This window comes from Chiloscyllium punctatum, chromosome 43 (genome assembly GCF_047496795.1).
Source record: "Chiloscyllium punctatum isolate Juve2018m chromosome 43, sChiPun1.3, whole genome shotgun sequence".
In the NCBI taxonomy this organism is placed as follows: domain Eukaryota; kingdom Metazoa; phylum Chordata; class Chondrichthyes; order Orectolobiformes; family Hemiscylliidae; genus Chiloscyllium; species Chiloscyllium punctatum.
The window spans coordinates 53921998-53936090 of record NC_092781.1 but is presented as its reverse complement, the minus strand read 5'-3'; positions in this window follow the sequence as shown (position 1 = coordinate 53936090).

The following is a 14093-nucleotide window of genomic DNA, read 5'->3' as shown; positions in this document are numbered from 1 at the left end:
TAGAAGTCGGGGGCTGCCAGAACCCGGCGGACTTTCTTTGGAAAGGGGAAGGGGAGGAGGAACTGGAACACTGCTGTTCAGACATAATAGAGTACAAGAGTAAAGTGAGGGAAGATCTGAGGGATACCCCCTTACATGAAGGAAGGTGGTGGTACATTGATGGGTCCTCTCGAGTGATAGATGGGAAGAGACACAACGGTTATGCAGTCATTAGTGAGACTGGTTGGGAATTAGTGGAAAGTGGACGGCTACCGAATGCCTGGTCGGCACAAACGTGCGAATTGTACGCCTTGCACCGGGCTCTGAGGAATTTAAAGGGAATAGCCGGGACAATCTACACTGACTCTAAGTATGCCTTTGGGTTAGTACACACCTTTGGGAAGATCTGGAAAGAGAGGGGAATGATAAATAGTAGAGGAAAGGAGTTGGTCCACGAGGAACTAGTAGCCATGATCTTGGAGGATTTGTTGCTGCCACAAGAGATTGCTGTAGTACATGTGAAAGGACACCAGAAAGACGATAAAATAGAGACCCTGGGGAATCAATTGGCAGATGAACAGGCAAAATTGGCTGGGATGGGGAAGGAAGTAATAAACTGCCTGGTAAGGATTCCACAGATATCCGAAATTACCGAAGTGCCCACGTTTACTGACAAAGAAGAAACTCTTCTCGCGTCTCTGGGGGGTACAAAGGATAGGGAAGGCAAGTGGACCTTACCCGATGGCCGCCAGCTACTAAATCGACCGTTGACGCGGGACATTATTGCCCGTTTACACCAAGGGGGTCACTGGGGCGCCCAGGCACTGTGTGATGCCTTCCTGCGCCGAGATGCTCACCCTGGTCTGTACACGGTAGCCAAGCAGGTCACAGGAGATTGCATAACGTGTCGAAAGATTCACAAAAGGGGGCTGCGGCAGCATGCAAGACAAGGGGGTAGGAGTCTGGCCTATAGGCCGTTTGAGTATGTTCAGGTAGATTACACTGAGCTCCCCGCCATAGGTCGTCTGAAGTATCTATTAGTAGTGGTAGATCACCTGACAGGATGGGTGGAAGCTTTCCCCACTACCACGGCAACGGCAACTCAGGTTAGCAAGATTCTACTCGAGCAAATCATCCCACGATTTGGGCTACCCCGAGCTATTGACTCTGACCAGGGGAGCCACTTCACCTCGACCGTCCTCCAGAATGTAGTGCAAGCAATGGGGATTGACTGGGATTTGCACACCCCCTGGCATCCCTCCTCCTCGGGCAAGGTCGAAAGAATGAACCAGACCATCAAAAAGCAGCTAACCAAGCTCACTAGTGAAATCGGCCTGCCTTGGACCAAATGCCTACCCCTTGCCCTATTGCAAATTCGCACCCAGCCAAGGTGGGATTTGGGCGTCTCCCCTTTCGAAATGTTATTTGGCCTCCCGTTCCATGGGCCGAAGGGGGAACCTCCTGTATTTGAGTCTCGGGATATGGTTGTGCAAAAATATGTGGTGGCTCTGGGGTCTGCTTTATCTCGGTTACGCCAACAGGGACTTTTGGCACAGACGCCGCCCCTCGAGTTTGCGGTGCACACCGTCAAGACGGGTCAGTGGGTCCTGATTAAAAGCTGGAAGCAACGTACCCTCGAACCAACTTGGGACAGTCCCTTCCTGGTACTTTTGACGACCGAAACGGCTGTCCGTACGGCCGAAAAGGGCTGGACACATTACACTCGAGTCAAGGGACCAGTGCCACAACCGACAGAGGACGAACGGACCTCTCTGACAAAGGCATCTAAGGAACAGAGACCCTGAGAACGAACTAATCGGACTTTGGCGAGTCTAAAGGAACTGTGCCCTCGGGCTACGGGTGTCGCGAAAAAAAAAATGCTGTCAATCGTATTGTTAACTTGCTATGCCATTATCCTTGGGCTGGGTCATAGTGTGCGTGTTACCCAATTTGGCCTCTGGAAAAAACAAGCAGAGGACCGTCAGTGGTTCTCCATCTCCGTTCTTGCCAACCAATCAACACAGACATTTAGCTTAGACCTATATGAGTTGGTGCCCTGTAGGACTAAAAGTCAACTGAATCAAACTAAGCAGAATCTAGAGAGAGAAAGGGGATTCCAGGGTCAGACGTTAGTATTACAATTGCATGGTAGGGAAGGCATAAATAGGCCTCCAGCCCCCGGGGTCCAGGCTATGGTGTCAGTTGTCCGTGATCCCATCACCCCTGGACGAGATTGTGGGCAGAATCAGTGCAATCCGCTTTATCTGACCATAAAGAACTTGGAAAAGAACGAGGCGAGACTTAATAGAACAATACTGGGTATGAGAGTTGGGGGCCAGGCAGGATGGGGGGGGATGCAGCTGTGCTGCACGTATATCACGGTCATTGAAGCTGAGTCTGGGGGCTCATCCACCACTGATAAGCAGGAAAAGATTAGAATAATTGAGACGACGGATTTGGAAAAGACCTTTGAAATAGAAACGGGATACGGGGAGGCGAATGCCTGGATGGAATGGGTCAAATCTCCTGTGAGGAGCATGAAAAAGAGTGATTGCTACGCATGCACGAGTGCCCGCCCTAAACCTCAGGTGGTCCCATTCCCGCTGGGATGGGAGAAACACCCACGAGCCATGGACTGCATGATAAGGCTGTACCAGGACCGAGAGGCCTGGAACGACCCCACTTGTCGACCCTTGAGTTTGAAGTTTCCCCCCGTCAGGTCCGAGGGGGCGCCCCGCCCGCCATCATTTTCAGGGGTAACGGGTACGCACCAGGCCTGCGTCTCTCGAACGGGACTACAGTGGGACGACGATGTGGGGACATTTGACAAGTGCAGCGGATCAATTCGGCTGGTCAATGAAACTACCGGGGGCGGGAATTACTCCCATATTCATGTACCTAGGGCAGACCTCTGGTGGTACTGTGGTGGGAGGGTTCTGCGACCGACACTGCCCCAAAAATGGACGGGCACTTGTGCGATCGTTCAATTGGCCATCCCATTCACCCTGGTATTTGAAAAACAAGAGCAACCCCGTTCTAGTGGAAGAACTGAGAGAGCTTTGGAGACCTCTTTCGATGATAACATATATTTAGATACCATAGGGGTCCCCCGGGGTGTTCCTGACGAATACAAGGCTAGGAACCAGATAGCGGCGGGTTTTGAGTCGTCACTGTTCTGGTGGGTGACCATCAATAAGAATGTGGATTGGATTAATTATATTTACTACAATCAGCAGAGGTTCATTAATTATACCCGGGATGCAGTGAAAGGAATAGCAGAACAACTGGACGCCACTAGTAGGATGGCGTGGGAAAATAGGTTGGCCTTAGACATGATGTTGGCAGAGAAGGGGGGTGTTTGTGTCATGATAGGCACTCAGTGCTGCACTTTCATCCCCAACAACACCGCCCCTGATGGGTCCATCACCCGCGCCCTGGATGGACTCACCACATTGGCGGACGAACTGGCCGAAAATTCGGGCATCGACTCTGGCCTCACGGACTGGTTGGAAGCTTGGTTCGGTAAATGGACGGGGGTGGTCGTTCCCATTCTTGTCTCATGTATAGTGGTGGAAGGGGTACTCACTGCCCTTGTGTGTTGCGTTATTCCCTGTGTCCGGGGATTAACTCAACGACTGATCGAAACCGCCCTTACTAAGAAGGATGTTCCCTATGGGCAGGTTGAACGAATAAATCTCGAGATGGAACAACGTGAATCCCTCTTGGGCGGGGGTAGTATTAGAGAAGGGCAGTTTGATGAACAAGCTCGGGAGTTTGTCAGAATGTCAGAAGATACATGACACCCAATTATGGTGCTGATGAAGGGCTCTTGCCTAAAATGTCAATTCCCCTGCACCTCCTATGCCGTGTGTCCTGCTGTGCTTTTCCAGCAGCATTGTAATCTTGATCAGATTATCGCTGTTTCGCTTTATTTGAAACCAAAAGCTTTAGTGGGAATTCCAATGCTCTTTTAGCAAGTTATCCAGAACATTTCTGACTCAGTAGTTTGGTGCTGTAGGGGGTAGTGTAATTTTTAAACGGTAAGCTGCCTTTTCGTCTTTTCTACCTCATAGTAAACACAAGCATGTAGGGGGTAGACGGTTAGCTGCCTTTTAGTCTTTTCTACCTCATAGTAAACACAAGCAGACACTCGAAACTGTTGCCGGACCTCCCCCACGTTTATATGAATGAAACCGTTGTAACAGCTTTCCTCGATAGTTGAGAGGCCGCCCTTAACCACAGTTGTACAACATCATCCATATAAGGGAAGAACGGGAAGCTCAAACACTGATTGGCCAAGTGAATAACAAAATAATTGCAGGCACCAGAACCCAAATAAGGAAAACAGTGGGGAATCCGAGCACTCGTTCGTCAAGGCAGCAGTAGTAGACTCAGCCCACATATACATGTATATAATGTGTGGAGATTACTATGCTTGTGTGTGTGTACCTTTGGGAACAGCACCCGACTTTGCAAAGTTGAATGAAAAAGTTTTGGACAGACTCCTCCGTGTCTTTGTTCCTGGGAAGGGAAATAAAAAGTGCCGTAGATGGGGCTGGATAGCCACTTATCTCGCACAGTGCAACGATGTATTTAGTTTAATTTAAACTCTGTTTCTATCTCACGACAGGTGTTACATAAGACAGTACTGAATACTTTAATTTTCCCTCTGTAACTGACCAGTCTCAAAACAAGTTGCTTCCTTTTTAATATGTCAGTTCCAGTGTTTCATTAAACGCAGTTCAATGCAATCAATCAAGATAATGGGTTTCTGTCAGCCAGCCTGCCACACCAACACGAGGAGTCCAGTTCCATTTTCACATGCTGCTTCTGGAGACGTCACTGATGCAATCTTCCTCCACCATCAAAACACAAGCAAATGGAGACAATGGTGAAAGTGAGAGAGAAGGGAAGAAAGAACGATGTGACTGGACTGGTGATCAAAATCAAATATGCTCAGAAGCCTCGATGCTGCCGACAATGCGAATGCTTGCCATCAGAAAACAAAGCAAGGGGACGTGGGATTTTGACCAGTGCTCCAGTGTGTCTCCTGTGAAGTGAGACTCCAGTGTATCTCCTTCAAGTGAGCAGCGTCATTTACTTCCAAACTGAGATTGATGAAAAGTCGTCAATCCTCACTCTGTTTGAATAAAATTTTCATAATGGTGGTATCATGCTTCCGCAGAAGAGTAGCAATCCCCATCCAAATATAGCAAAACCCACGCTACCAAAGTGTTCAGATCGCACAAAATCCAGAATTCGCACCAATAATTCACACATACAAAACCCTTCCTCCTGGCAACACTGTTTCCAGTCACGTGTTCAAAGGCCCAATGAGTGCTTAGAGTAACAAAGGTTCAGCTATTCAATTTCTTGCCGATTTGCTGAATCCTACTTATGGGAGTTCATCGCTGTTTATACCTGTTATTGTCATGCGTCCAGCCAGCTGGACGTCATAAAATATGAGTTATCTGATTATGGCTGTTAATCTGATCCAATGAGGGAGCAACGGCTTAAAAAAAAGAAGCATGAATGTCAGGGATATTAAGATGCTGAATGTCTGACTGAATGATAGGCCAATGGCAAAGGGTGTAAGTGAAGGGTGATTAATGACAGGATGCTGGCCTTTAAAGAGTGAGTTCGGTACCAAATATTGTGCGTCCTTGTGCACAAGGACTTCGGGCTGTTCACTTTCCAACATTTTCGCTCCCATCCCTGTCACACCTGAGCCAACTGCATACCTCAATGTGTGTTGATGTGCTGTCGAGGCATTGTCGACTCCAGGCATAGTTGAGGCAATATACCATCCTACACTCTATCAAGTCAAGACTGATGTTTCTGAATGAGTCAGTCTTTTTAGCTTTGTCCACTGCTGCCATTTGACGTTAACAAAACACCGAATTGACTTTACAAATACAGCAAGACAAAAGCTACTCAGAAGATTGGACTCCACGACCATTTGAGTGCAGCAGCGATTGACCAAATGATGGCTGGAAAGCAAGGATACAATGATGAGGGATTGAACTGATGCCAAGGCAGTGTTTAATTCATCAAAATTATAACGGTCTGAGATGAGAAAAATTTTCAAGGTTATAATGAAATATATAGGCACTGAAACGGTGAAAAGGCTTATTTGTGCCTCTTGATTGGACTCGCATAATCATCTAAAAACGTCAATGGGTGGAATCTCTTCCAGACTGAAACTAATGAACAATGCCTCACTCTTATCTACATTATCTTGCACAGACATTTCTGTGTACTTTAACCCACTGAAACTGTCCCACTCCTTCTCAGTGTTCCAATGCCCTCATTGTCTTTTAGTGTCACTGTATTTTCAACAAACATAATGCATGATATCTTCTTCTCATCATTTATTGAGATTATAAATGCCGATGTCTCAAGAAATGATCTTCACTTATACCTGAATGGCAACATGAAAATTACACATTTATTCCTACTCTGTCTTCTGTCATATTCCAAACATTTTAATTTGCTCAATAACTGCATGAATCCATGTCAAACTCTGTAAAATCCACTTTATAAATAGAACAAGACTAACTCAGCATTGGGGCACAGACTGGCCTCACAACTTAATGCATTGTCTGAGCTGCGATGACACCTATGTTTCGAAGAGCGACGTTGCTTGATAATGTTATTTAATAGACGTCCTGCGTTTTACATATCAAGAAAATAGAAAGCAACACATCCCATTCTAAAAGTTGAATGACTTGATATAAGATTGTTTAATGTATCATCACATCTTTATGACACTGTACATATTTGGATATAAATTCTGTGTGTTATGGTCTTATTCTGCACAACCACCTTTGAAAGGTGATGGGCTCCAAAAGATAACGTTTCCAAATAAACCTGTTGGACTATAACCTGCTGTTGTGTGATTTTTCACTTTGTCCATTCCAGTCCAACACCAGCACGTCCAAATCATGGCTACTCAAACAAATAAACCTTCATGCAAATAATTGACAATGTTTCAATTTATTAAACGAATCTCCCGATTGGCCAGAGTTATAGAAATTTCCGAAAAACATCCACCAATGTTAAAAAGCAAGGTTTGCATGCAGACAGATTTCTTGAAGTTTCTGAAGGCTTTCCGAAGAGATCACCTACTACTCTAGTTGGCGCCAAGTCTCCCCAGTATAGAGGAGACCAGAGCTAGAGCAATGAATGCACCAGATGAGCTTGCTGGATGTGTTGGAAAATCACCGGCAGATGTTAAATTATCCTTTAGGCGCTTGGATAGAGATGAAGGAGGAGGTGTGGTTGCATGTCTTAAACCTCTTCCCTTGCCAGGGGAACGTGCCAGGAATGGCTGCTGGGTTGTTCGTGGCTGCAGACCTAACGAGAGAGTCGTGGAGAGAATGGCCTATGCAGAACGCTGAGAGGAGCTGTGAGGGCAATATATCTCTGGTGATGGGGTCTGCTTGTACGTGCTAGAAATGGCTGAGGATGCTGCCTTGGAGACAGAAATTTATATAGTGGAAGGGGAGGACACGGGTTCTATCCTTGCTACGGTTGAAGGGGTAGGGTTCAAGGAGTTTTGGAAAGTGCAGAAGTGGCGCTTTAGAGGTTTATTGATCACGTGAGATGCGACATTGCGTTCGTTGAACTTGTCTATTTCCGCGATGCATGCCCCTCATGATTGGAAAACCTCCGTAAGATCAGCTCCCAGCCTCTGACGCGCCAGGCAAAATAGTTCAGCCTGTAAACGTTTGCACCTTTTCCATTTTCAAATGTAGGATGTCACATGCTGTCTGAAGCAATCATCTTAGCAGCTGATCTGTCGCTGATAAACGCTGCAGGTAGGCGTGATAACTTGCAAAATATGCTGTCAAACGAAGGTTGCACAAGCAACATGAGTCCTTGAGCAAAACGTACAATTGACTTCTGAGCTGTTGCTGACACCAAATCAACTGCGTCGTTCGGGAGCAGAAAGAATCCCACTGTTAGATTACAATTCAAATGCATTTGTCATAAGGTTCGTAGCAGTTTATCAGCAGCACGTAACCCTGACTTCAAATGTCTGTGAGTATCCAGTAGAACAGCGTGCGACCGTTGAAAGTCCGTTTCTCCAGACGATGTTTGTCAACATGACAAGCTGCAGCTGAGCTAGTGGCATTGCGATTGAAATTAGATGCGTCCAGACATTGTGCTTAATTTTGGATATCAGAGCAAATGGTTAACTCGAGTATGCGCATTCGGGAAAGTAAATGTTTTTTTTGTTGAAAACCTTTGCAACGAAAGGAAACACTTCAGACTGTCGTGTGATCGATATGAAGCAGAAAATGAACAGCCGCCGTGGTTTTGAGCTCTGGCAATATAGGCATTGTCTTTCGAGCAGAAAGCAGCGTAATTTCACCTGCACTATCATAGAGCCATTCGATATGGACAGCACTGAAAACACAGTCTTCGGTCGAACTCGTCCATTCCAAACAGATGTCCTCAACTGATCCAGCCGCGATTGCATACACTTGAGCCATTTCTCTCGAAACCCTTCCTTTTCAAATACACGTCCAGATTCCTTAAAAGTATTGGAATTATACCATCCATGACCAGATCGTCTGGCAAGTTATTCCAAAACGCACCACCTTCTGCGTGCACCGTTGCCCCTCACTGCCTTTCGAATTCTCACCCTCCCACACCCCCAGATTTATACCCTCTCATTTTGCAATGCCCCATCTGAGCGAAAGGAAGTCGCCTATTTACCCGATTCATGCCCCTCATGATTGGAAAACCTCCGTAAGATCAGCTCCCAGCCTCTGACGCGCCAGTCAAAATTGTGACTGCGTGTTCAGCCTGTAAACGTTTGCACGTTTTCCATTTTCAAATGAAGGATGTAGCATGCTGTCTGAAGCAATCATCTTAGCAGCTGATCTGCCGCTGATAAATGCTGCAGGAAGGCGGGAAAACTTGCAAAATATTCTGTCATACGAAGATTGCACAAGAAACATGAGTCCTTGAGCAAAACGTTCAATTGACTTCTGAGCTTTTGCTGACACCAAAGCACCTGCGTCGTTCGGGAGCAGAAAGAATCCCACTGTTAGATTACAATTCAAATGCATTTGTCATAAGGTTCATAGCAGTTTATCAGCAGCACATAACCCTGACTCCAAAGGTCTGTGAGTATCCAGAAGAACAGTGTGCGACCGTTGAAAGTACGTTTCTCCAGACGATGTTTGTCAACATGACAAGCTGCAGCTGAGCTGGCGGCATTGCGATTGAAATTGCATGCGTCCGGACATTGTGCTTAATTTTGGATATCAGAGCAAATGGTTAACTCGAGTATGCGCGTTCGGGAAAGGAAATGCTTTTTTTGTTGAAAAGCTTTGCAACGTAAGGAAACACTTCAGACTATCGTGCGATCGATATGAAGCAGAAAATGAACAGCTGCAGTGGTTTTGAGCTCTGGCAATATAGGCATTTGCTTTAACACCATTGGCGGCGTTGGTCGGTTAGCTCTGAAGGTTAGAGCGTGGTGCTAATAACGCTAAGGTCGTGGGTTCAGTCCCCACACTAGCCATGCGAAGCGATGGCGTGGTTGGCGGCGTGTTGTCTGGGGTCGCCGTGGCTTTTTAACTTTGACTGTCTGCAAGAACTTGTCACATGATCGCTTGAGATGTGTCTTCGTTCGAAAGCCGACCATCGCTGTCATAAACATCAACTCGCTGGTCCATGCCGGATCTCAGCTGCGTTGCTGTATTTCCAAACAACGTGCTCCACGAATCCACGATGCAGGAAGCCTCACCTGCGCAATAAAACATTTGACAGGGTTAGACGCACGACTTGATCGCCGTACCCGTGATGACCTGTGGATGTTGTCTGCAGCAAATCAATCAGTCTCAATTGTTTTCACAATCAAATGCAAAACATGAAATATATGCAGTATTAAGCAGACCAGGCACAGTCTCGGAGGAGAACCAGAGTTCAGGCTTCAATTCAAATCAAAGCTTCGCTCATGTTATTTTCCTGGATCTCTGTTAATACTTGTCACACGACTTCCAGAGGGAATTCACCCTCACGCTTGCTCACCTCTTATGTATCGACACTGGAGTTATCATATCACCAGCAACATCATAGCGCCATTATTAAAAGCAAATTACTGCGGATTCTGGAATCTGAAACTAAAAGAGAAAATGCTGGAAAATCTCAGCACGTCTGGCACCATCTGCACGGATAGAAAAGAGCTGACGTTTGGAGTCTAACTGAACCTTTGTTAAAGATAAAAAAAAGTGCGAGAATTAGGGAGCTATTTATACCAGGCTGACAGAAGGTGAGTCAAGGCTTCAGATGCAAAGGTGATAATGACAGTGCATGGAGAGATGAAAGGGAGATTAGGAGCCGTGAATGAGACAAGCTGAAGACAGTGCTATGTGACAAAATATGTGGGGGATGGGTGAAGCAGAGACAAAATGGAAAACAGGGGAGAAGGGTAGCAAAGCGGGAAGTGGAGTGGAAAAAGGTATTAAGAGAGTGGGGAGAGAGTTAAAGAGAGACAATCAAGAAATAAGAGGTACAGAACAGTGAAAAAAACACAACTGAAAAAGATAAATAAAATAATTGAAACAAAATTTCCTGAAGTACTTTGAATTCAACAACTTCAGACATTTCACCCGCACTATCATAGAGCCATTAGACATGGACAGCAGTGAAAACACAGCCTTCGGTCGAAGTCGTCCATTCCGAACAGATGTCCTCAACTGATCCAGCCGCGATTGCATGCACTTGAGCCATTTCTCTCGAAACCCTTCCTTTTCAAATACACGTCCAGATTCCTTAAAAGTATTGGAATTATACCATCCATGACCAGATCGTCTGGCAAGTTATTCCAAAACGCACCACCTTCTGCGTGCACCATTGCCCCTCACTGCCTTTCGAATTCTCACCCTCCCACACCCGGATTTATACCCTCTCGTTTTGCAATGCCCCATCTGAGCGAAAGGAGGTCGTCTATTTACCCGATTCATGCCCCTCATGATTGGAAAACCTCCGTAAGATCAGCTCCCAGCCTCTGACGCGCCAGTCAAAATAGTGAGTGCGTGTTCAGCCTGTAAACGTTTGCACCTTTTCCATTTTCAAATGTAGGATGTAGCATGCTGTCTGAAGCAATCATCTTAGCAGCTGATCTGTCTCTGATAAATGCTGCAGGAAGGCGTGATAACTTGCAAAATATGCTGTCAAACGAAGATTGCGCAAGCAACATGAGTCCTTGAGCAAAACGTACAATTGACTTCTGAAATGTTGCTGACACCAAATCAACTGCGTCGATCGGGAGCAGAAAGAATCCCACTGTTAGATTACAATTCAAATGCATTTGGCATACGGTTCGTAGCAGTTTATCAGCAGCACATAACCCTGACTCCAAAGGTCTGTGAGTATCCAGAAGAACAGTGTGCGACCGTTGAAAGTACGTTTGTCCAGACGATGTTTGTCAACATGACAAGCTGCAGCTGAACCTTTGGCATTGCGATTGAAATTGCATGCGTCCGGACATTGTGCTTAATTTTGGATATTAGAGCAAATGGTTAACTCGAGTATGCGCGTTCGGAAAAGTAAATGCTTTTTTTGTTGAAAAGCTTTGCAACGAAAGGAAACACTTCAGACGATCGTGCGATCGATATGAAGCAGAAAATGAACAGCCGCCGTGGTTCCACTGAGAAAACTGGTGCAAATTACCTATTCAGTTCCTTTGCAGTTTCTTCCTTCCCCATTACCACTGCTCCAACCTTACGTTTTTTAGCGTTTCTATGTGTACTCTTGTCTGGATATAGGTTTGCTCGCTAAGCTGGACGGTTCATTTTCACATGTTTCGTCATCATACTAGGCAACATCGTCATTAAGCCTCCGGACGAAGTACTGCTGATGATTCCTGCTTTCTAGTTGTATGTTTCGGTTTCTTTGGGCTGGTGATGTCAAGTCCTGTGCTGACGTCATTTCATATGGTGATGTCATTTCCTATTCTTTTTCTCAGGGGTCGTAAATGGGTTTCAACTCAATGTGTTTGTTGTTAGTATTATGGGTGAAATGCAATGCCTCTCGGAATTCTCGTGCTTGTCTCCGTTTGGCTTGTCCTTCGATGGATGCATTATCCCAGTCAATGTGGTGTCGTTCCTTATCTGCTGTGGAGAAAATATAGGGAACCGCCAGTAGACACAGAGAATTCTTCAAGAAGTCGGTCTTTTATTTGCAATCAAAAAACCGCAACACTGAGAAAGCAGATTCTCGAACGCCCACGATACTCAGGGTCCGTGGATTTTTAGATTTTTAAAATCATGTTTCTGTTACCTTATCAGCATGCCCAACTGTATTAATCAAAGTACCTCACTCTAGCTACACAATAAAATCAGTAATGTTAGTTCCCACTATCTCTTTAGTTCTCCATTATAGTTCATGTTATTCTAATGTCACGGTTAGATATTTATTGCTAACTCTGTTACAATAGACTTTTATTCCAGACCCTAATTAATATTTTCCTAATATCATGATTAGATATTTATTGTCACCTCTGCTACAATGATCTTCCATTCAACACTAACCTATCATGATAGATATTGAGCTATTTCAGAGATTACAATAGTCTCCTGTCTCAAGGTGACTCTACGAACTATTAATTAGACGTCTTAATGTCATATCCCAATTATTTATGGTCCTAATTGTGTCATAACAACACTTAATAGAGAAACTTGCTTTCTGACTTGTGTTATCGCATTACACCATAGTGTCATTTCAGCCTTAACCTTACTCTGCTAATTGGTGTAAGAATGTTCCACTATGGTTATCTCATCCTGCCTTCCACAGAACACAGATTACCAGTGGTCTGTATGCTTTCCCCCTTCCCATGCTTTCATGCTCTTTATTTTCCATATATGTAAGGATACGAGAGGGAGGGGGTCATGTCGTTTCTTTGCCTAGTTGGTGTTCATGTATCCTGGTGGCTAGTTTTCCGCCTGTTTGTCCAATGGTGGTTTTGTTACAGTTCCTGCACGCTATTGTGTCAATGACATTAATTTTGCTTATTTTCTGTATAGGGTCTTTCAAGATCATTAGCTGCTGTTTTAGCGTGTTGATGGGTTTGTGGGCTACCATGATGCCAAGTCGTCTGAGTAGCCTGACAGTCATTTCCGAGATGTTTTTCATATATGGGAGGGTGGCTAAGATTTCTGGACACGTTTTGTCTGATTGTTTTGGTTTGTTGCCTTTATCCGAAGGCTCACTGTGAGGCGAGTTACCTAGTATGGTGACAAAACGTCTGAAAATGAACCTTGCAGCTCGGCGAGAAAACCTACATTCAGAGCCTCAACTTGAGATACAAATCCTCTCAAAGCTCGCTACTCCTGTCTCTCTGTAACATTTTAGATCTCTAAAATCTCCCTTGCAGCCTCATTATCCTAATAGCTGTCTAGCTCTCATGTTTCATCTTATCTCCTCGAATTGCTTTTTGTTGTCAGGTTATCTCCTGCAGTTTGTTTTTAAAAAGGCCTCCCAGTCCTCTGCCATCCACAAAACATCACTGCATTGTATGCTTCTTCTTTGCTTTTATGCTGTTTCTGACTTCCCTTGTCAACTATGGTCGCCTCGTCTTTACATTCATCTGCTTCTTCCGGTTTTGCATTAATTTTTGCAATGTCCCCTGAATTACCCCAGACATTTTTGCCATTGCTGCTTCTCTATCTTCCTTGTTTGGCTCGTCCTTCCAATCATCTCTAGCCAGCTCCTCGCTCATGTATTTCCTCAAGTGCCTAGGATGACTATGTCAGCTTGTACGATAGGGCAAAACTACAAATTGAGTGGTGATAGATATAAGATAGATGTCAGAGGCTGGTTGTTTACCAAGAGAGTGGTAAGGGCGTGGAATGCCCGACCTGCCAATGTAGTCAACTCAGCCACGTTGGGGAGATTTAAACAATCCTTGGATAAGCACATGAATGATGATGGGTTAATGTAGGGGGAGGAGCTGCGAATAGTTCACAGGTCAGCGGAACATCGAGGGCCGAAGGGCCTGTTCTGCGCTGTATTGTTCTATGTTCAATCCGGATACAGCTGACTTAATCATTTCTCTTTTGAACTGCCGGGTGAACTCTATTCTTTTAAAGTCTTTG